The 23,592-nt window shown below is 35.1% G+C and overlaps 1 pseudogene; it reads left to right on the top strand.

The window, feature by feature from the left end:
• Nucleotides 1-10,908: 10,908 nt before the first annotated feature.
• LOC132283400 (small nucleolar RNA R71) lies at nucleotides 10,909-11,007 on the top strand (annotated as a pseudogene).
• Nucleotides 11,008-23,592: the final 12,585 nt, after the last annotated feature.

Raw genomic sequence — 23,592 nt, 5'->3', positions numbered from 1 at the left:
TATGCTTGATGGGTTGTTCTAAAATTTAATTCATACTTATAGATAGGTAGACAATCTTTACTTGCTTTGATATTCCATGGCTTTTATTAGAAATTCCATGATTCTCTAGATTGATGTGTGCTACAATTGTGACTAATTTGATGGGTCCTGCTTAGAATTGATGGGTTATACTACACTTAGTTTATTTGTCGGCTAGGTAGACAATTCATACATGAATTTGATGGACCATGCTTAATATTGCAATTGGAAGTCGCATGTTGTTCACAAGAAAGTTTTCCCCAAATTAGTTGAAAGCGTGTGGTTTGGTGAACAAGCTTGGTAGCGATTCCAATGCACCCCAAGACCTCACTTCTCATCTCTTAAATCCCTATCTCAACTTAGTTTATATTAATTGCATTTTAATTTCTTTGCATCTTAGTTTAATCAATCAATCTCTTTTTTTTTGCAATTAATTGATACATTAGAGTCGAAATTAAATTCCAACACGTATGATCTCTGTGGACGATCCCTACTCACTATACTTCATTAGTTATAATAGTGGTTTTATAAATGTAAATTTGACTTGAAAGTCTTCTTAAACCACAATCATATTTTAACCTTGTGAAGCGACCTCTCGCATTAAAAAGTCCATTTTCTAAACACTTGGAAAGGGGCCCATCAAATATTGGCGCCATTGCCAGGGATTAACGGTTTTGTTGGAATTAAACTAGACAATAGTGTTCATTCGATTGCTTCTTTTTTTATTTTATTTTCCATTGTATATTCTTTTCTTATTCTTGATATTATTTGTTCAATTAGGTACTTGACTATAAGAAAGGGAAACTTTGGAACTTGAAGCAATTATTGGAGTTTAAAACTAACATTAAAATTAGAAGTTACTTAAGGACCTTTGTGAGAAATTCTTGGAACTCTTGTATTTTAATTGTTTCATTTCTTTGCCTGCTTGTGATAGCCCTTGTTGAGGCTCATTATATTGCTTAAATTTTTTGTCCAGGCATCGGCCCATGTGGAGGCCAATATTTTCTTGCATTTGGATTTTGAGTGTGAATGGAGGAATTGTTTGATCCAAGTTTGGGGGGAAATTACATCCCTTCACCTTATGCCCCTCCATTATATTTTAATCCTTATGAGATTGAGTCCAATTCATTTCATGCATCATCTTATTATGGGCTTGATCACTCTTTTAATCCTCCTTGTGACTATTACCCTCCCTCACCATTTTATGATGAATCAACTCCACCACCTTTTAGGTACTCACCCAGATTTGAAGAAAAAGTTTTAGCTTTACTTGATTTGCATATTTCACAAGCTCCACTTATTAATTCTCATTCTCAAATGTTAGCCAAGTTAGAAGCTCAAGTTAAGCAAATTGTAAGTACTCTTTCTCGTCAAGAGGAGGAGGAAGATGCAAATGAAAAAATAGCAAGAACTTCAATTTACATAGATGAAGATGATGAGAGTGAAGAGGAGGATGAGACAAGTGAGCTAATGCCTTGCACTTTATATTGTATAGAGGAGGAAGTGGCAAGTGAGTTAGTGGCTAATCCAGCAGAGCACAACATGATTAATGAGGACTTTCCTTGTTTTGATCATGATTTTATCTCGGCCTTTTTGAAATGTATAAAAATTATGGTTTTGATCTTGAAAGTTCCAAAAATGAAGTGAACTCTCTAATGGACTCCTTAGCTAACTTGGAAGGTCAGGAGATGGTTATTTTTGAGGAAGAGAAGAGGGATGAAGAGAAGGTGTTTCTTGATATTCCAAATGAGTCTTTGAAAGACAACACCTCACCAATAATCAAAGTGGATGATCATTTGAATGTGTTTCAAGAACACAACAAAGAGGCAAGCCTAACCATGATTGATTTTGTTTTCAAGACCGTGGATGAAAGGAACCATATCATCTCTTTCATTTCTTTTCAAGTTATTCTTTTGGAGGATGATTTCATTGTTATAAGTGGGACATTAAATGAGAAAAGTGAAAAGAGGATCAATAAGGATATTTCATATCCGGTTTTTGATTCTTTTGATCAGTAAGTTGACCCAACGTCTTGCTAAAGACGTTAAACACTAGCATTCATAGTGTTTTCAACTCTATTTCTCTCCCATTTCTATTTTACTTTCATTTCTTGCGGCATTGAACTCTATTTCAACTCTATTTCCCATTTCTATATTCCAATGAGCTTCATTGAAGATTTCATGCATGTTAAGCATAAAAACTAGTATTCGTAGAGTTTTAAAACTCTATTCGTCCCTCATTTCTTTTTATTTTTCGTTCTTGTGTACATTTGTCCATCCACTTTTCAATTTTTATTCTTGTTACCATCATTCGGTCTTAGCATAGGATTTTCTGCACTTTCAGCTCAAAAATAGGTATTTAGTGCCTGTTCGATCGATCACAAGAGATATTCGATTGATCGAACATCATCTCTGTATATTCTTATCTCTCGGTTCCATCGTTCGAATATATCCTACATATTTCAACTCTCTGTTCTATCGTTCGAACTTCATGTCCGATCAATCCAAATAGTCTTCGATTGATCTGGATACTCTTGTGATCAATCTCACTTCCATACTTAGAAAATTTTTCAAAGCTCTGCAACTTTCATGCCTTCTGTCCCATCGTGCGAGCCTGTCTTGGATCGATCATAGCTTTGCCCCTTTGACTTTTTGATTTTTCCTCTTTCTACTTTTATTTTATTTTATTTTTTATTTTCATTTACTTTTATTATTTCATTTATTTTATTTAGTCACTTTTCTCTTTTGAAAAAAAAAAAATTAATAAAAAGAAAAAATATATATTTCTTTGCATTCTTTATTTACTTACATTTTTACTTTTTGCATTTTTTATTTACTTGCATTTTTTATTTTTATTTGTGTACATACTTGTTTTATCTAAAAACAAAAAATAAAAATAAAAATAAAATAAAATAAAATAAAATAAAATATATATGATGATTGTTTTTCAAAGTAGCATTCCTTCTTGTTAGAGACGTTAAACTTAGCACCTATGTTGCATACTTTTTACATTTTTCTTTTTTCTTTTCTAAAAAAAAAGTGATATTTTTATTTTTCATTTTTCATTATTTTATTCTTGCATCCTTTCTTACTTTTTGTTTTTCATTTCTTGCATTGTACATATTCTTTCATTACATTTTTTCCTTCTTTATTTTTTTTTTTGGCATTTTGTTCATGCATTTTATTCTTTATTTTCCTTGCATTCTGTTTCATTGTACATACTTTCATAAAAAGAAAAATATAAAAACTTTTCATCATTGTGCCCTTATGTGTAGTCATGCATACCATTGTGCTTTAGTTAGGGCTTGATCTTATATCTCTTTTACATCTTGTGCTATATTGCCTTAGAATGCTTGATTTGATTATTCTTATCCCATTTGATATTTGATGTGAGTTTGCTAGTGTGATTATTCAAGTAGGTTGTTGATTCTAAGTTTGGGGGAGACCTTTTTCATATTGGACCATTGCCGAGCTTCATGCTTTCACCACCACAGTATACTCTTTCCATCTTTTCCATTATTCTCATTACACATTGAGGACAATGTGTGGGTTAAGTTTGGGGGTAAGGTGTCTTTGTTGTATTCTATTTAAGTTGAGTTTTAAATGTATGATTGAGATTTGAGATCCATGTTAGCTATGATTTTGATCTTTTGAGGACTATATTGCTTAAAATTTAAAAATTGCTTGACTTGAGAATCAAATACTCCTTGTATGCCTTGTGGATGCTATTTAGGAGTAAATTTTTTGAAAAATTGATATCATACTTGCATTTGTGGTACACATCATCTTGATTTTGTGATTGTTTTGAGATTTACTCTAGGATTCTACACTTGCACAAGTGCACGCTAGCATTCATTTGTGGGGTACATGCTTTGTTGATTACTGAATTGATTATATCCCAATTGAGCTAGTAGTGCACTGAAAGCTTTCATTTTGACAAAAGTGGATAACAATCCCTTTTCATTGAGTAGCCGGGATTCTAGCCTCATCAAGCACGGAATTTCACATACCGAAAGGTGGAGGGCCCAAACTTTAGTGGTGGCTTCCCGAGCTTGGGCATAAAACAATGCACAACACTTTGAGTTTGAAAATTAGTGTCAAGTGGGCACCATAATTAAAATTTATAAACCGCTTAACACCTATACTATGTAGTATGAGTGAGAAGGGATCATCCCAAGGGATTGAGGTGTCGTACTAGGTTGAGGAATCAAGATTAGGGTTAGTAGGTCGAGTGATCAAAGTGTTGGTTGGTTAGTTAAATTAAACAAGATTCAATTTAAACAAAGTAAACAATAATGCAATAAAGAGAATAAAAGAGAGAGACCTTGGGGTTTAGAGATCACCACCAAGCATAGTTTTTATACACCTTTAATGAATGATTAATGAAGGGAAGAACATGTATTGCAACAAAGTGTGTGTGTGTGGTTGTTCCAACAAGCCTGGATGACAAATCAAGCATATATTGTCTAAACAACATGGTGGATAGCACAACATATCAAATTAAGCCATTAATTCTTTCTTTAAGCTCACAATCCAAACACATCACAAGGTTAGAGATATATGTACTTGCTTTTATAAGTATGGAACATCAACAACAAGCATGGATTGTCCTTCCATTTAACAACTACACTATAATTAAGCTAATGACATGAAATTAAACTAATTAAACTAAGGGAGAGGTACAATCCATCAAGAAATGAGTATGAACCATCAAATAAACTATAAGAACGTGCCATTAAGCACTATGTCTTGACAATCTCTAGATCTACAGCATCAATATACATAGACATGCATCAATAACACATGAAATAGAGACAAACACATGAACATCTATTCTAGCATACATAGACATATGGATAGAATAAAATGATCAATTGGAAGCATTAAACCACATAAATCATTGAATAAACAAGATCTATCTATATAAAAGTATCAAGACATGAATCACAATACAAATCCCCTAAAAAAATACATAAATTAAGAAGTAGAAAACATGTTTAGGGCTAACTCTAGCCCCAAAAGGATGTCTAGCCACTCATGGATGATGTCCTCCAACCCTCAAGGGCAAGCTCCATGGAAGAAATCTGCTCCTTGGTTGATGAAGAGTCTCCAATGGTGTCTCTAGCCTCCTCCTCTCCTTTGTTTCCTCACTAACTACTATCTTTTCTAAGAATGTGTATATCTGTAAAAGTGACTCATATTCCTTATATAGGTAGGTCAAAAATCACCCCAAATGAGCTAGGCTCGTACACCAATAATCCTTTAATGATTGGATATGAGACAACTTTTAATGAACTGGAATTTGGATTTTTCTCGGGATTTGGGAAGTTCGATCGATCGAACTTGAGGTGAGATCGATCGAACATGGCTGAGATCTATGGAATTGGAGTTGGATCGATCCTCAATGGCGGCGCCTTTTTGGATAAAAACAAATCTGAGATATTTGAAGTTATTTTTGGGAAAAGGACAAAAGTGGTTGGTAGGGTGGTACAGCTGGATAAGATCTGGCATGTGGATAAGGATAAGAAGGTTCGATTGATCAGATAATGATGTTAGATCGATCGAACTTTTGGGATCTTTGAAAATGAAACCATGGCCTGGATCTATCTTGAAGTGCTGAGATCGATGGAAGTTGGATCGATTGAACTTTTCTTGAGATCGATCGAAGTTGCTGAAATTCCACCCTTTGCTTCCTTTTGCTCTACTTTGCTCCTTTCTTTGATTCATCCCAGAATTGCTTCATTTCTGCTCTTATTTGGCTGAGTTAGCTTATTTTGGGGATAAGTACCTGAAAATGAAAATAACACGAAATCAAGACAAAATGGTAAAATAAGATAGATAAAGGTTCTAGAATGCATAAGCTTAAGGAGTTTAAATACGCACTTTTCAGCACTCATCACACCCCCAAACTTAAATATTGCTAGTCCCTAGCAATGAACTAGAAAGTAAAGGAATGAAATGAAGAACTATACAACTATGAATTAGAAAGCAATAAATGGATAATGCCACTTTCGTAGAGAACACGATTGCATTTAGCATATGTAACAAGCCTTTTAAACCCCTGGATTACCCCTAGTGGATGAGTAAAGTCTCGTGAGGGCTTCCAGAAATGATACCCACAAACATTAAGCTCATTCTTTCAAAAGAGGCACCAACATTGCAAACAACCATCAGGAGAAAACTACCTCAAGTATGCAATTTTTCAAACATTTCTAAGCAATTTCCCAAAATCTCAACATCAAGCAAGCAAGTATGGTCCTCCACACATCAAGAAAATGATCATGTAAATCAAAACAACTCTAGAATCCTTTTTGAGTGGACCGACATCAAATATGTTGCTATCTTAGCCAACTAAAGAAATGATCACATCCTTATCCTCAAACTAGCACACAAATCTAGTACCGATCATCAAGACAAAAAGTGGACCTTTTATTAAAGCTTTATTCATCTAGGTGCGCTTTTTCTTTTCGCTCATTTTTTTTTTTTTTAGTATTAAAGATCCGCATGGTGCAATGTGTTGATCTATTAAGCTTTCTAGTGATTCATGAGGTCTAGCATTAAGTCAATACAACCTCCATCTAATCATTTCCCACTTCTCACCTTTTAGGAGAAGTCCTCACTTTTTTATTGCTTTTCCAATTATTATTATTTTTTTTTATTATTATTTTTTTTTTCAATTATTAACCTAGAGTTTGGGCCCTCCACCTTTCGACGCGAGAAGTTCAGTGCTTGATGAGGCTAGAATCCCGGCTACTTATTGAAAATGGGCTGTTATGCACCTTTATCAAGAATAAAAGCGTTCAATGCACTACTAGACCAATTGGGATATAACCAATTCAATAATCAACAAAGAATGTACCCTATAAATGAATGCTAGTGTGCGCCTGTGCTAGTGTAGAATCCTAGAGTGAATCTTAAAACAATTACAAAATCAGGATGATGTGGACCACAAGTGCAAGCAAGATATCAGTTTTTCGAAAAATTTACTCATAAATGGCGTCCACAAGGCATATAAGGAGTATTAGACTCTCAAGTCATGCAATTTTAAATTCTAAGCAATATAGTCCTCAAAAGATCAAAATCATAGCTAGTTATGGACCAATCATAGAAAATCTCTCAAATACACAAGTCATGCTCAAAATTTTGAATTTAAAAACAAACACTGCAAAACACCATCACCCCCAAACTTAAATGGCACAATGTCCTCAATGTGCAAAAAGAACAAAAGGAAAAGTATACCAGTGCAATTAAAGCAAAGAGCGGCTGAGATAGAAGTATCCAAAGCGGGTGGCATAGCCCCCCAAACTTGGGATTAACTGTGGTCCTGAAATTTTAGTACTTGGATAAAACTCATCAGATAACGACAGGGATAATAACAGCGCACAGTGGTCATGCAAGTGTAATTGGTATAGCAACTAAAAAATAGAAAGAGGTATAAGGGTGGTCCTGAAAATTTTAGGCAGTACTCTCTCTCACTGAAGTCACTGGGATACACCTGATGGAGTCAAATAGATAGCTATAAGAATATGAAAATATGATATCCATACAGAAAACATATATAAATAAAAAATAAAATACAGTACATCTAATATCAAAGCCGACAAACACGGCTGCAAAAATAATATAACAATAACAAAAATATGCAGAGATCACAGATACATGAGATAACAGGAGGAAAGGGATAGAGAGATCTGGAAGAAGAAGTAGGACGAGGAGGTCGCGCTCCGTGGATATCTCTGGATTGACCTCTGAATGCGGTCATGACATCCGTACGGAGGGAAGCAATATCAGCTCTAATGGAGACAGCATCCTCTCGGAGAAAGACCGTGTCAGCGCGAATAGACACTACAGCATCCTCCTAAGCCTGATGTCGCTCTCCAAAGCTGGGTGTCTGTATTGGAGCCTCAGGTACTGCTGGAGCGGAAGAATGATGATCCTGAGCCTGCTCTGCATCATGAATGGGTGACCCAACTGGAGAGTGTTGCTCTGCATCCTCGGGAGGCTGCTCCAAATCAATGTCCATATGTACGGCAGCTGGATCGATTGGTATATCATCCACTGCCGGGTCTGCTGCTATTGTTGCCTACTCCTCTACCTTAAAATCCTCAACTATCACTACAGTATCATCCCTCAGGCTCTTGATAAGAGCATTGTAGCTCTTATCAATTGAAAATCAAAGAATAAAGATCGATCTCCCCAAGATCGATCACAGAATACCTTCGATCGATCAAAAATGCATAGAATTGAAGAAATGTTTGATCGATGAGATAGAGAGGCTTTTGGATGCAGGTGGATGCAGGTTCAAAATTTTTCTAAGTGTTGGAACTGCAGATTGATCCAAGATGAAGTTGGATTGATCGAAGAAGTTTAGATCGATCTAGGAACAAGTTCAAACAATGGGACAAAGAGCTGAAATATGCAGGTTTTGTTCGAACCATTGGACAGAGAGTGATTTGGATGCAGGTTTGATGCAGGTGGGAAGTTCGATTGATCGAACTCATTTTGAGATCGGTCGAACTTATGCAAAATGCTCAATTTTAACATAAAAGTGCATACAATCCTAATCACAGTTCCTATCAATGCATATAAACCCAAAGCTAATATCTAGACTTCGTAAGAAATGAAATTAAAGATAGAAATGAGGGAGAAATAGGGTTTTGATACCCTACGAAATGTCTTACTAGTCTTTAACATCTCTAGCAAGATGTTGGGCTCTTTTAGCCCGGATCAAACATCTTGTAGGGCATCCCCTCCTCAATGGGGTGATAAGTGCTTTGAACTCCACCCAACAAATGGTTCTTTTAAGGAACTTGTTGGATTAAGCTCAAAGGATGTTTTCAGTCCTTGGTCAAGAAAATCTTTGGGCTTTCACGCCTTTTCAAAACAAGATTTTGAAACAACTTTCTTCGGTTTCAAGGTTGAAGATGGACTTTTTGAAACTTTGGTCTCACACAAAAACTCAATTCCTTCACATTTGAGGTCATAACTTTTTTCTACAACATTAATCTCTTTATGCTTGTCAAATGAGTTGGGGGTTGGATTGAAAATATTCAACTTTACCTTCATGTGGCCAAATGAGATCTTCATTATCCCTATCCTACAATTAATGTTGGCATTCACGGTTGCCAAGAAAGGACGGCCAAGGATAACGGGAATTTGGCTCTTAGGATTTTGGACCGGTTCCACGTCAATGACAACGAAATCAACGAGAAAGAAGAATTTATTAATTTTAATCAAGACATCCTCAATGATACCCCTAGGCTTTTTGATTGATCAGTCAGTAAGTTGTAAAACCACCGACGTCAGTTTCAAGTCTGCTAAGCCTAATTTGACATATACCGAGTATGGAAGAAGATTAACACTTGCTCCTTGGTCAAGAAGAGCCCGATTAATGATATGATCACCAATGATGCATGAAGTGGTAGGTGAACCGGGGTCCTTAAACTTTGGAAGAGTGTTATACTGCAAAATTGAGCTTACTTACTCGGTTAAGACCACTTTTCTAGGTGCGTGGCTTTTGTTCTTCCTCTTTTGGGTGCACAAGTCTTTCAAGAATTTGGCATAAGCTAGAATTTTCTTGATTGCATCCAAAAGTGGAAGATTGACTTTCACTTGCCTAAACACATGTATGATTTCATTTACTTTGGCCTTTTGCTTGTCATTTGAAATGGATCCTTTTAAGGCATCCGGAAATGGAGCTTTTGGTTTAAAAACCTTTTCAAAAATTTTCTTTGAAGTCTCTTCAACACAAGAAGTTTTCAAATCATTTTGCAAATCTTTCTTTTCAAAGTCACTTTTCAAATCATTTTTCAACACAGTCTCATTTATATGGTCGTGCACATGCAATGAAGGAGAAATATGATATGAAACGAGACGGGTGTCGACTTTTGGTTGCACCAGTTCACTCTCTTCATTGGACATACCTACTTGGTTGTCCACAACCTTTCCATTTCTCAAGGTAGTCACTGCATTGACATGCTCTATTGTGTGACCTTCTGATGAGGAATGAGTCTCCATAACATATTGTTGTTTTTGTGGGGTATTCAAAGGCATTTTTCCTTTCTCTCTAGCATTTAAAGTACTAGCGATTTGCCCTACTTGGGTTTCTAACTTAACAATGGATTGAGAGTGAGAATGAAGTAATTGTGTGTCTGCCTCTAAAGTGCCCAAAGTGGTCAAAATTTTCTCTTAAAAAGCGGGAATTCTAACATTTCTTTGGGAATATGATTGATTGTGAAAATGAGAATTAGAGAACTAGTTTCCTTGTGATTGGTATAATGATCTTAAACCTTAGGAACCTTGGCTTTATAGTGGAGGTGGAATGTACTTTCCTTGAAAACCACCTTGGGAAGGGTTTGAGCCCTCCCCTTGGCTTTTCCAAGAGAAGTTCGGGTGATTCCTCCAACTAAGATTGTAATGATTACCATAAGGATTGTTCCCTTAATTAGCAAAAACAGCATTTGCTTGTTCATGATGCTCACTTTGCATATGTCCATAAGGACAATTAGAAGTAGAATGTAAAACACTTGACCAAGTGATACATGTCTCATTAGATGCATGATGAGAATGGTTAGGGAAGGAAGAAACTTGATTCGCCGAGTTTTGGTTGATCAAAAATTGATCAAACCTTTGAGATAATGATTTCATTTCGGCGGCAATTTCATTGGAGTGGTTGACTTGATGTAAGCCAACACTCTTCCTACCACTAGAATTTCTACCATTCTTTGAAGATAAAGTACGATGCAAAGAATTTTCACTCATGCTCTCATACAGACGCCACACGTCATCCTCATGCCTATCAATACAAAAGCCACCCATGGAAGCATCAACCATACCCTTGTAATTATCCGATAAGCTCTTAAAGAAATATTGAACTAATTTCTATTTGGGCATGTCATGATGTGGACACTTCCTAAGTAATTCATTAAAGCGTTCCCATGCCTCATGAAATGTTTCCCCATCCCCATGTGAAAATTCTCGAATTGAGGTTCTCATGGCATTGGTCTTAGAAACCAGATAGTACTTCTTCAAGAACTCTTGTTGTATTTCCGCCCAAGAAGTTATTGAAAAAGGACTAAGATTATTAAACCAATATTTTGCCTTATCTTTAAAGGTGAATGGAAAAGGTTCAAGCTTGAAGACCTCTTCCGGCATGTCCGTGTATTTTATGATGGAACATACTTCAAGAAACTCATCCAAATGCTTGTAAGGTTCTTGACTTGGAAGTCCGTGATAGTTAGGAAGCATTTGAATGGTTTGTGGCTTGATTTCATAGTAGTGTGCTCTAAATGGTGGCAATTGAATGCATGTGGGTGCATTATATTCATTAGGCACATAGTGATCTCTTAAAGCGAGGGGAGGATTAGCAATTGGAGGTGCAACATGGGCACCTTGGTTGCCTTGAATGATGGTAGGTGGTGGAGTATAGATTGGCCTTGGCATTCTCAATGGAACTTGGCCTTGTTATTGTGGTGGATGAACAAATGGCCTTGGCATGCCTAATGGGACTTACATGTTATCATGACGCACATTGGGGTGGAGGATACCTTATTGGTTTATGTGACCAAGGTCCTCCAGATGGTCCTCATTGTGTCCTTCCATTGATGAAATGGATTAACTAGAACTACCTCTTCCCCTAGGGTTTCGAACAATGGATTCAAGATGAAAATTTAAAAGGACAAGAGTGGGTCTCAATGATCTACGACCATGCATGCACAATGCAACACAACAAGAATTAATTATAAACACTTCACCTTCATAACAAGTCAATATTCAACAAACTTCCTCCACATACAATGTTCCCATACTCCCATGCTTTAATAACAATATGCAATAAAAGTAAATTGCCTCCACGCGGGCTCACGATTTATCTAGGAATTGAATACAAGCCTCCATGCGAGCCGACGATTTAAGTAGAGATTGAGTAAGAAAAAGCTCAGAAAGGTCCTTTAGCACTTTAACTCCAAATTTTTAACTTTTAGCTTAGCAATTTTTTTATGATTTTAGCCTTTTTCTTTTGCTTGCTTAGCTCATTTGCTTCAAATACTCCTTTGCTCACTTTCTTAGCCCAATGCTCCCAGTCAAACAAGAACAAACACAATAAGTAACAAAAATTGAAAATAAAGTAAAGACACGATCAAAAGAGTACTAATTCCTAATTGATTCCAAAAATATGACGTTGCCAATCAATCAATCCCCGGCAACGGCGCCAAAAACTATGGTGGCTTCCCAAGCGTGGGCACAAAATAATGCACAACACTTTGACTTTGGAAATTAGTGTCAAGTGGGCACCATAATTTAAATTTATAAACCGCTTAATACCTATACTATGTAGTATGAGTGAGAAGGAATCGTTCCAAGGGATTGAGGTGTCGTACTAGGTTGAGGAATCAAGATTAGGGTTAGTAGGTCGAGTGATCAAAGTAGAGGTTGGTTGGTTGAATTAAACTAGATACCATTTAAACTAAAGTAAATAATAATGCAATAAGGCGAATAAAAGAGAGAGATCTTGGGGTTTAGAGATCACCACCAAGCATAGCTTTTCTACACCTTTAATGAATGATTAACGAGGGGAAGAACATGTATTGCAACAAAGTGTATGTGTGTGGTTGTTCCAACAAGCATGGATAACAAATTAAGTATATATATTGTCTAAACAACATGGTAGATAGCACAACATATCAAATTAAGCCATTAATCCTTTCTTTAAGCTCACAATCCAAACACATCACAAGGTTAGAGATATATGTTACTTGCTATCATAAGTATGGAACATCAACAACAAGCATAGATTGTCCTCCCATTTAACAACTACACTACAACTAAGCTAATGACATGAAATTAAACTAATTAAACTAAGGGAGAGGTACAATCCATCAAGAAATGAGTATGAACCATCAAATAAACCATAAGAACATGTCATTAAGCATTATGTCTTGACAATCTCTAGATTTATAGCATCAATACACATAGACATGCATCAATAACACAAGAAATAGAGACAAACATATGAACATCTATTCTAGCATACATAAACATATGGATAGAATGAAATGATCAATTGGAAGCATTAAACCACATAAATCATTGAATAAACAAGATCTATATATATAAAGTATCAAGACATGAATCACAATACAAATCCCCTCAAAAAAACATAAATCAAGAAGTAGAAATCATGTTTAGGGCTAACTCTAGCCCGAAGAGGATGTCTAGCCACTCAGGGATAATGTCCTCCAACCCTCAAGGGCAAGCTCCATAGAAGAAATCTGCTCCTTGGGTGATGAAGAGTCTCCAATGGTGTCTCTAGCCTCCTCATCTCCTTTGTTTCCTCACTAAGTATTATCTTTTCTAAGAATGTGTATATATGTAAAAGTGGCACATATTCCTTATATAGGTAGGTCAAAAATTACCCCAAATAAGCTGGGCTCATACACCAATAATCCGCTAATGATTGGATGTGAGAAAACTTTTAATGAGCTGGAATTTGGATTTTTCTCGGGATTTACGAAGTTCGATCGATCGAACTTGAGGTGAGATCGATCGAACATGGTTGAGATCTATCGAATTGGAGTTGGATCGATCCTCAATGGCGGCGTCTTTTTGGATAAAAACAAATCTGAGATATTTTCAAGATATTTTTGGGAAAAGGACAAAAGTGGTTGGTAGGGTGGTACAGCTAGATAAGATCTGACATATGGATAAGGACAAGAAAGTTCGATCGATCAGAGAATGATGTTGGATTGATCGAACTTTTGGGATCTCTGAAAATGACACCATGGCCTGGATCTGTCTTAAAGTGCTGAGATCGATGGAAGTTGGATTGATCGAACTTTTCTTGAGATCAATCGAAGTTGCTGAAATTCCACCTTTTGCTTCTTTTTACTCTAGTTTGCTTCTTTCTTTGATTTATCCCAGAATTGCTTCATTTCTGCTCCTATTTGGCTGAGTTAGCTTATTTTGGGGATTAGTACCTGAAAATGGAAATAACACGAAATCAATAAAAAATGGTAAAATAAGATAAATAAAAGTTCTAGAATACCTAAGCTTAAGGGGTTTAAATATGCACTTTTCAACGCTCATTATTTAGGTTAATAATTGAACGTTGAAAAAAATAAAAAAAAATAAATAAATAAAAGTTGCGAAAGTAATAAAAAGTGAAGACTTCTCCCAAAAGGTAAGAAGTAGGAAATGATTAGATGGCGGTTGTTTTGATTTGTAGCTTAGTTGATTTGAGCTTGTAAGTCTATAAGAGTGTTTGAACACCTGGTGCCCTAAAGTCGTCTGGTTTGGTAGTCATCGACCTAACGCTCGACCTTATGGATCGCTAGAAAGCTTAATAGATCACTACATTGTACCATGCTTCCATCTTTGATCCTATAAAAAAAAAAAAAAAAAAAAAAAAATTGAGTGCAAAGAATAAGTGCACCTAGATCAATAAAGCTTTAATAAAAGGTCCACTATTTGTTTTGATGATCGGGACTAAATTTGTGTGCTAGTTTGAGGGTAAGGATGTGATCATTTCTTTAGTTGGCTTAGATAGCAACATATTTTATGCCAGTCCACTCAAAAAGGATTCTAGTGTTGTTTTGATCATTTTCTTGATGTGTGGAGGACCATATTTGCTTGCTTGGTGTTCAAATTTTGGGAGATTGCTTGGAAATGGTTAAAAAATTGCATACTTGAGGTAGTTTTCTCCCGATACTTGTTTGTAATATTGGTGCCTTTTTAGTGAGAAAGAGCTTAATGTTTGTGGGTATCATTTCTGGAAATGCTCATGAGACTTCACTCGTCCACTAGGGGCAACCTAGGGGTTTAAAAAGCTTGTTGCATGCACTAAATGCAATCGTGTTCCCTACGAAAGTGGCGTTATCCATTTATTGCTTTCTAGCTTATACTCGTATAGATGTTCATTTCATTTCTTTACTTCATAGTTCATTGCTAGGGACTAGCAATATATAAGTTTGGGGGTGTGATGAGCGCGGAAAAGTGCGTTTTTAAACCCCTTAAGCTTGAGTGTTCTAAGATCTTTATCTATCTTATTTTTCCGTTTTAGACTAATTTCGTGTGATTTCCCTTTTTAGGTCAATAAAGTTAAAACGAGCTAAAAATGGCTTCTTAAGGCCTTTTTGGAGTCAAACTAAGTCTTGGAAAGAATCTGGAGCAAAATGAGGCTGATGCTGAAAACTGCCAAGTGAGATAGATCGCAAAAAAGTGAGTTCGATCAGAGTTAGCTAGATTGAACCCAGATCGATTAAAAGTTGGATTGATCGAACAAACTCTGATCGATCAAAGAAAAGTTGGATCGATCGAAAATGTGCTGGCAGTGAGCTATCTTATTCCCGAGCGCACCGATTTCTACCTACCAAAAAGTTGCTGGAATATATATTTTTGGGCTATATTTCCGACTTAGTGACTAAGGAAATGACCTTGTATTTAAAGGGAATTGAACCATTTTTGTAGAGAGCTTTTTCATCATTTTATTTTTACATTGTAACTTTTTATTTTTCTTTCTTTAGAAAAGTTAGAGATTAGGGTTAGAAGAAAAGAGAAGAGTGGAGGCTCCAAGAACACATCTCAACATCTACACATGCACTCTCTCTAGAATTCAACAAAGAATAAGAGGAAGAAGATGAAGCCATGTTTGGGGATTGCCTTTAAGGGTTCCAAGATCACATCTACCTCCTCCATGATTAACTAGACTTCTCCTTAGGGCTTGGATGAGTCCCAAGTTTATAATCTAAACCTCTATCTCTTTCATGCTTTTTGGGGAATAATATCTTGTGATTAGTGTTATAGCCTTGTGAATTTAATGAATCTTGGTATATTTCTTTGATTTCTATGGTTTAATTCTTCCTATTAATTCTCTAGTTTATTTACATGTCTATGTGTGATTAAATTGGGAATTATGTCTCACATGATTCATATGGATTAATTTTTTCTATTGATTCTCTATATGATTACATGTTGTCTTATATGTGATTATTTGGGAATTGATTTCTACACTAGTTTTTCTATATTAATTGCATGTCTATGTGTGGTTGATTAAGAATCTAGTGATGGCTAGACATGGTTTTTATTAGATGGGTTTGTCAATTAATTTGATAGATTATACTTATGCTTGATGGGTTATTCTATAATTTAATTCATGCTTGTAGGTAACTAGACAATCTTTACTTGCTTTGATATTTCATGGCTTATTATTGCAAATTCCATGATTCTCTAGATTGATGTGTGCTACAATTGTGACTAGTTTGATGGGTCATGCTTAGAATTGATGGGTTATGCTACACTTAATTTATTTGTCGGTTAGGTAGACAATTCATATATGAATTTGATAGACTATGCTTAATATTGCAATTGGTAGTCGCATTTTGTTCATAAGAAGGTTTTCCCCAAATTAGTTGAAAGTATGTGGTTTGGTGAACAAGCTTGGTGGCGATTCCAATGCACCCCAAGACCTCACTTTTCATCTCTTAAATCCCTATCTCAACTTAGTTTATATTAATTGCATTTTAATTTCTTTGCATCTTAGTTTAATCAATCAATCTCTTTTTTTTTTGCAATTAATTGATACATTAGAGTCGAAATTAAATTCCAATACGTATAATCTCTGCGGACGATCCCTACTCACTATACTTCATTAGTTGTAGTAGTGGTTTTATAAATGTAAATTTGACTTGAAAGGCTTCTTAAACCACAATCATATTTTGACCTTGCGAAGCGACCTCTCGCATTAAAAAGTCCATTTTCTAAACACTTGGAAAGGGGCCCGTCACATATTAATTCCAATGCAACATTCTATTAATTATCACTAAATGAAGATGGAAATATTAGTACACAAATACAATTGCAAATGATTTTAACAAGTGTGTGTTGCAATTACTCTTCAGGAAGCTCACGCGATGCCGCATAAGTCAATAATTTCTTCTCTTTAATGCCCAATCGAATCTTCTTACCTCCTTTATAAACAAATGGAGAGAAGTAAAATTTTGTTCGCTTTTTTTTTTTTTTTTTTTTTTTTTTCTCTTCCTAATTCATCTAAGATTTGCCAACAATTCCTCCTCCTGTGTCTGGAACATTCATTGCATTTTCAGGGCCTGTAACATTTATGTCTACCTGATTGTTGGAAGATGCAACTACTGTTGCACTTAAGTCCTACTCCACAGCCATGGCGACAGCCATTTCGACCTCTTCCCTTTGTTGGTCATTCATTTTAGGGTCAGTGGTAGGAGTAAGGTGGCTAACATCTCTCTTGAATAACTTACCATCAAATGTTTCCCCCTTACCAACTGTTGCAATATCCTCCCTATCCTCTTCATCTCTTACCTCAGTAGAGGGTTACTCCTTATCTCTACAATCCTTTCTTGACTTCTTATTCGTTAAAGTCTCTAGTTCCTTAACCTTGCTCTTCAATGTCTTTATATTTTCTGCATCTTTTCTTCTTTCCTTTTGCATAACCTTTCTCCTCAACGTCTTTAATTTTTCTTCATCTTTTCTTCTTTCCTTTTGCATATCTTTAATTCAACACTACCATACACATGTCATAATAGGTGAATACTAATCAAAATACAATTACAAGCCAGCCTATTCATACGTATATAATCATCTCCAACATTCACATATATATTTACCTCCATTGCAGCATTGGACGAGCCTAGCTAATATTTGGACGGACCACATTTAGTTGGGCCAACATTGACATTTCTCAAATATTCTCTGCCCAGAGTGTGATCAATTGTTCCAATTTCAAATTACACATAATGTGCAACTATTTTTGTTGCTGATGTTGGAATCATAAAATAAAGATACGCAACGACTTAAATTTGCAAAGTAGCTAACAAATACTACAATACTTGACCATTTCCAAAATCTCCCATCCATTCCTCCCATTTTAATTGATCACCTATGAGGTCATTGTCCTAATAAGCTAGGTTATTTCTATCTCCAGTAGGATAGCATGGGTACTTTACTTGACACCTCATCAAATAAAGTAGTTATTTTGTATGAAACAAAATAACAGATTAGATATGATACATATTATATACAAAACAAATTAATTTTATAAATTTCAATTTGCAAATGGACTTAAATTTAAACTTATATACCTGCAAGAAAAGCAAGCACCCAACATACTCTCTTTTCCGCTTCCTATCACCCAAAATATCCACCACATAGTCCAACACATACGTGCACCAGTTCTAAGAACTTATTGCTTTCACATTGTCAACGATTAATAACTCTTGTACATGGATATGATAATGACCGTTTGGGGTTAGTATAGTTATATATGCAAATAATACAAAGGCCCTTTTGAATTTATCTCTAGCTTCATATTCTTCAACCATTTTCATTAAATCGCCTAACGACAAGGCGTCCCAATATCCACCCTCGTCTATCCAGTCTGCATCATAATGACGGGATGTACGCACTGGCACTAAACCGACAGGTAACCCAAAAATGTTATGCACCTCAAAAGCATTTATGGGTAGAAACTGATTACCCTGTAGTTTTATGCCACATTTGTCAGCCTCAAATTGCTCTATCAAGTAGTTGAAGAGTGGAGTCGACAGATGCAAACACTTTAGGTCCAACAAAAATCCAAAACCAATATCCTCCACATCCTTCCTTTCTAAGACTTTAGTTTTGTAACTGTTTGTATGAATTTCGGAATGAAGCTTCTAGGGAAACTGGCCTTAATCTTGTATTCTGGCTTCTTCTAAACCATTCAAAAACTAATAACATTAACATTCAATTTTCAAGTGTATATCATATGCAATTAATACAAACACTTCAATTTAATACATTACCTTTTTTCTTGTTTTATTATTTACACCATTATATCCGGACCTTCGGAACTCCATTTTAAGTCTACTTTTTCCCTCATAATATGAGGTATTTTCTTCAGTGGACATTAATTTCCATGCATCCGGAGCTTCAGTCTCTATTTGTCTTTTTAGGGACATCTTATTTTTCCCGGCAAACTATGTTCTTCTCGGTATTTCCTCATATATGCAGGTCTAACAAACCATGAATAAACCAAGTATAAAGATTTAAATACATATACATCACAACTTACTTTTTATGTTCTCCACTGTGAAATACCATATATTACTTCCCAATTTATTCCTACATTTTCATTACTTTGAAATTCTAAATTAATCACCAATACTAATACGTAATTCATATAATTATTTAAAGTTGAGAATTATACATATACCAACTGTCCTGCTAACATAACCAAACTCTTCTCCTTTATTTTTGGTTACATTTTTTTGAAATTAGAAATTATACATATACATCACAGGTTTTCTTTTATGTTCTCCCGTGTGAAATTAATATAACTTCCCAATTTGTTCCTATATTTTCGTGATTTTACAATTCTAAATTAATGACCAATTCACATATTTATTTGAAGTTGGGGAATTCTGAAAAACTTACTGTAACCTAATATATTGCATTCCAACGAAAATTAATATAACTTCCTGATTTGTTCCTACATTTCCATTAATTTACAATTCCAAATTAATAATCAATTCATATCATTATTTGAAGTTGGGAATTATGAAAAACTAACTATCTAACATAATATATTGCATTCCAATGATAAGAAAAATGGAACTAAACTTTAAACCAAATTTCAATGACAAACTTAATACTAATACATACATACTTGAACAAAAGGAAGACTCCACTAGGACGATTCGGCATATTTTCTTTGCTATTCGCAGAAGTTGTAGTGTTTGCCTCGGGCTCAAAAATTTTCATCTTCATCAACTTTATCTACCTCTTCAACTAGCACATAATCAGAATCACTGTCAAAGGTCATTTTTGAACTCTCACCAACCTCACGACTACATTTTCGAATAAGAGAAGGAAGAGGGATTGTTTTCTTTCTTGGAACATGTACAATTTTCTTTTTCCCTTTCTAATGAGCTATACTCTTCAACCTACCCATTTCAGATTTCTACTAACAAAATTCAGACCAACCACAAAATTCAACTTAGCCTTAGACCTTCTTCTATTTTTCTTCGTTTGCCCTTCCCTTCTTCATCGTCTTCGTTTATTCAAAATTCAAACCCTAACCCTCAGACCTTCCTTCTTCCCTTCTTCTTTGTCTTCGTTTATTCAAAATTCAAACCCTAACCCTCAAACCTTCCTGCTTCCCTTCTTCTTTGCCTCAAACATTCCTTTTTCCCTTCTTCTTCTTCACCTCAGACTGCCGTTCTTCACTTCTTCTTCTTCGCCCGCCTCAAAGCCTCACATGTAAGTAAATGTAAAAAAAAGGGAAGATGTAAATGTCAAAATGAGAGAAATTACCACCAATATACGATATTATACACTATTTATTATATAATTTATTGTATAATATATAGCCCTACACCGTATTAGTTAAAAAAGTTTTAACCCAAATTTTAAATGACGTGGCCATTTCTAGGCCACTTATTCCAAAATGTAGGAAATAGGCAACTGTTGGACTGGAGGTGATTTTTACACCACTTATAATAGTAAGTGAGTATTTAGTAGGACCCGCGATTAACTTTGTGTATGGTTGATGTTACAACTAAACATATACATGAGTGTGTATGGATGAGAGAGACCAAACCCTGGTTCTAGCATCCTCTCTTTACCCATTGTTTCCATTTTCTCTTACCATTCAAAGTCCCATTTCCATTATCTTTCTTTGTGATTTTCAACTCGCCATAGAAGAAAAAAGTGATGAGGACATTAACGGTTTCATAACCCTTCTTTTTATTTTTGATTTGGAGTCGCTTGAACTTTGGAATGGGAGCTCGAATTTGGATTTTTAAGAGGCCACAAAAGAATTTTCTCCTCAATCTACTCTTTATTATCTTCAACCCTATGGAGTTTATTTTGCATTTGAAGTATTTTCACCCTCAGTCTATTTTGTGGTCGTTGCTCTTCTTAAGGTATGAGTGATTAACTTTCTTGATCTATTAATTTCAAGAAGTTCTATGTGATTATTTGATGTTAAACATACTTAATTTCTTTTAAAAAGAAATGGAAGGATATATATTCTGCCCAAAACAATTTTAATTGGAGATGAATCTTATTGAGATGAATTGATTGTTTGAATTATGGTCAATTAGCTTTCATTTAGTTTTGGTTTCATGTAATTCAGTTTTAAAATGAATTAGATATGAAAATTGAATGGTCTCGGTTTTAGTTGCTGAAAATTTAGTTTTGGTTTCATGTAATTCGGTTTTAGTTGCTGAAAATTGAAAATTTTCCATACCTTGTTCAGAAATTATTTTTTATATGGGGTTGTGGTACTCCAATGGCTATGTAATTTTTACCTAAACTTCCTCCACGAGCTCAGAATTGTTGTACAAATTTAGGACATTGGGAAATTTTATTAAAAATCCGACTCTAGCTGCTGTCCATATTTTTATTGCTTTTATAAAACAAATTTTGGATGATTTATTTCACTAACTTTTTGACATTGGAGCATGAAAAAAAAAATTCATTTTTATACTCTCATGTCTACATTCAAAATAAATTTAGCTTTCCCAATTTGAATGTCAAATGATTTTTCTACAAATTTCTTAAATTATGCTACCTAGATTTTCCTCAAAATTAGGATTGTTGTTTTACTTTTAAAAACTATTTTTCTCGGCAATGAATCTTGTCAAACTAAAATTATATAATGAAAATATATTTAATTAGCTTCCATTGAGCCTTGGTTTCATTCAATTTGGTTAAAAATGAATTTACTATGAATTTTCAAAATTGGAAGCTATTTGCTAAAAATATGTTTTTCGAGTAGAATTTTCTCCAAACTTTTGTTTCAAAACTATTTCAATCGGGAAAGGAATTGGTTAAAATAAACTTTTATTTTCAAATTATAGTGTTTAAGCTTTAAATGGAATTTGGAATCATTTAATTTTCTTAAGAACTAAATTTTCTATGAATTTTCGAAGTTGAAGTTAACAAGTTGAAAATTTTGTTTTGCGGATAGAAAATTTGGAGCGTTTTAATTTCGATGGTGGTTACACCCTTATCTTCGCCCATTGAAAGACAAACATGTGGAAGGAGTTTTGTGTCAAGCCAATTTCTGACACATGGAAGGAGTTTGGGTCAAGACCAATTTCAGGAACTTTAAGAGTTGGAAAGTTATTAAGAGTCCACCACTAAGAAAAACCACGTGTAAGGAGATTCACTCAATCAATGGAATGTGTCAGCTTTGGGGAATTTTAGCGTACAAATTGAAGTTCTTAAAATCATGCGATATAGTTTCTTCAGAAGCCACGATACAACAAAAGCTTTAAGAGTTCTAACGTGGGCCACTACTACCACCATCCCGGAAAAAAGAGTAATGGCCATTACTCAGACAAAAGAACAGCATCAAAGGCACGATTACATGTTTGGAACGTGGAAGCTTTAGAAGAATCAAAGAGAATAGTGGGACGCAAGGCACAGAGATATCCAGACGACTTGGGAATATTTGAAGGCATCAATGGAACTGCCTAGAACTACTATGCTAACTATTATATTTTCATTCTATAAATAGGTCATTATGTTGTAATGTGATAGGCCTGCTCAACACCAAATCAAACGCGCATTTCAATACAATCTTACTTTTCATTGCAATGCACTTTCAATATGATTAGTCTTAGTCCTATACTTTACTTTGTAGTAGATAATTTTACAGTTCTTCCTAGCCAGTTAAGTATCCCGAAGTCCTTTATCAAAGGCAAAAAGAACCCTGAGGTGTTCATTCCAGACCTCATCACAATAGCATGGTCTCGCAATCTTCCTTTTGGAATATTGTTTGGATCTCTCTTCAGAACTACTGTAGTTCCTGGCACGCCTATCCAGTTCTATCCGGTTCTATCGGAACCGACCAATTTTACAGGCCAAACAGATGGTAATTGGGATTTTCATTCCAATTGATATAGGGGTATCTAACCCATAATAGTTTGGTTCTTTATGAGTTTTCTTTACTTTAATTTCATATTAGAACATATTTGTTTTGAAAATCATGAAGTACTTACCCTAGGTTTATCCAGAAATGTAGATGCTATGTTTGATGATGGATGACAAACATATAAGTGCCCTACCATGTTGAGATTGAGAATTTTGCTATTGTTGTTCAATTTGCAATTAGTTCAATTTATGTCCACTAAATGCTTGATAAAATGCTTCAAAGAGTGTGTGTTGCATTAATTTAACAAGAATGATTATTTATAATGGAATTATTACACACCAAGCATATGCGATTATTTTAAAGTTAATTTTATTCATGGCATTGGCATGGTGGGAGAGTTGAGCTGGTGTGGTCAAGGAAGGGACTTGATTTTGAAAAGTTTTATGAATGGAAGGGTCGGAAGTCATGATCTAGTGACTAATTCAACCTAAAGGGAGCACGTGTCGGTTTTGGGCATGTATAATTGAATTAACTAGGCCCCAAATGGTCGTCAATTTTGAGGTCAGGGATAGTTAGTCAATTTCGCCTCAGTAAAGTTAATTAGCAATTTTCAGTCTGAGTAGTGTGAGTTGGGTTGGAGTCGTGATTGCATGGCATTGCATGATTTATTATCTTTGACATTAATTA

This window comes from Cornus florida, unplaced genomic scaffold (genome assembly GCF_030987335.1).
Source record: "Cornus florida cultivar Cherokee Brave unplaced genomic scaffold, ASM3098733v1 CherokeeBrave_3.0.0_Hap2_Chr01, whole genome shotgun sequence".
In the NCBI taxonomy this organism is placed as follows: domain Eukaryota; kingdom Viridiplantae; phylum Streptophyta; class Magnoliopsida; order Cornales; family Cornaceae; genus Cornus; species Cornus florida.
The sequence above is the reverse complement of the archived record's forward strand: the minus strand, read 5'-3'. Positions and strand labels throughout refer to the sequence as shown.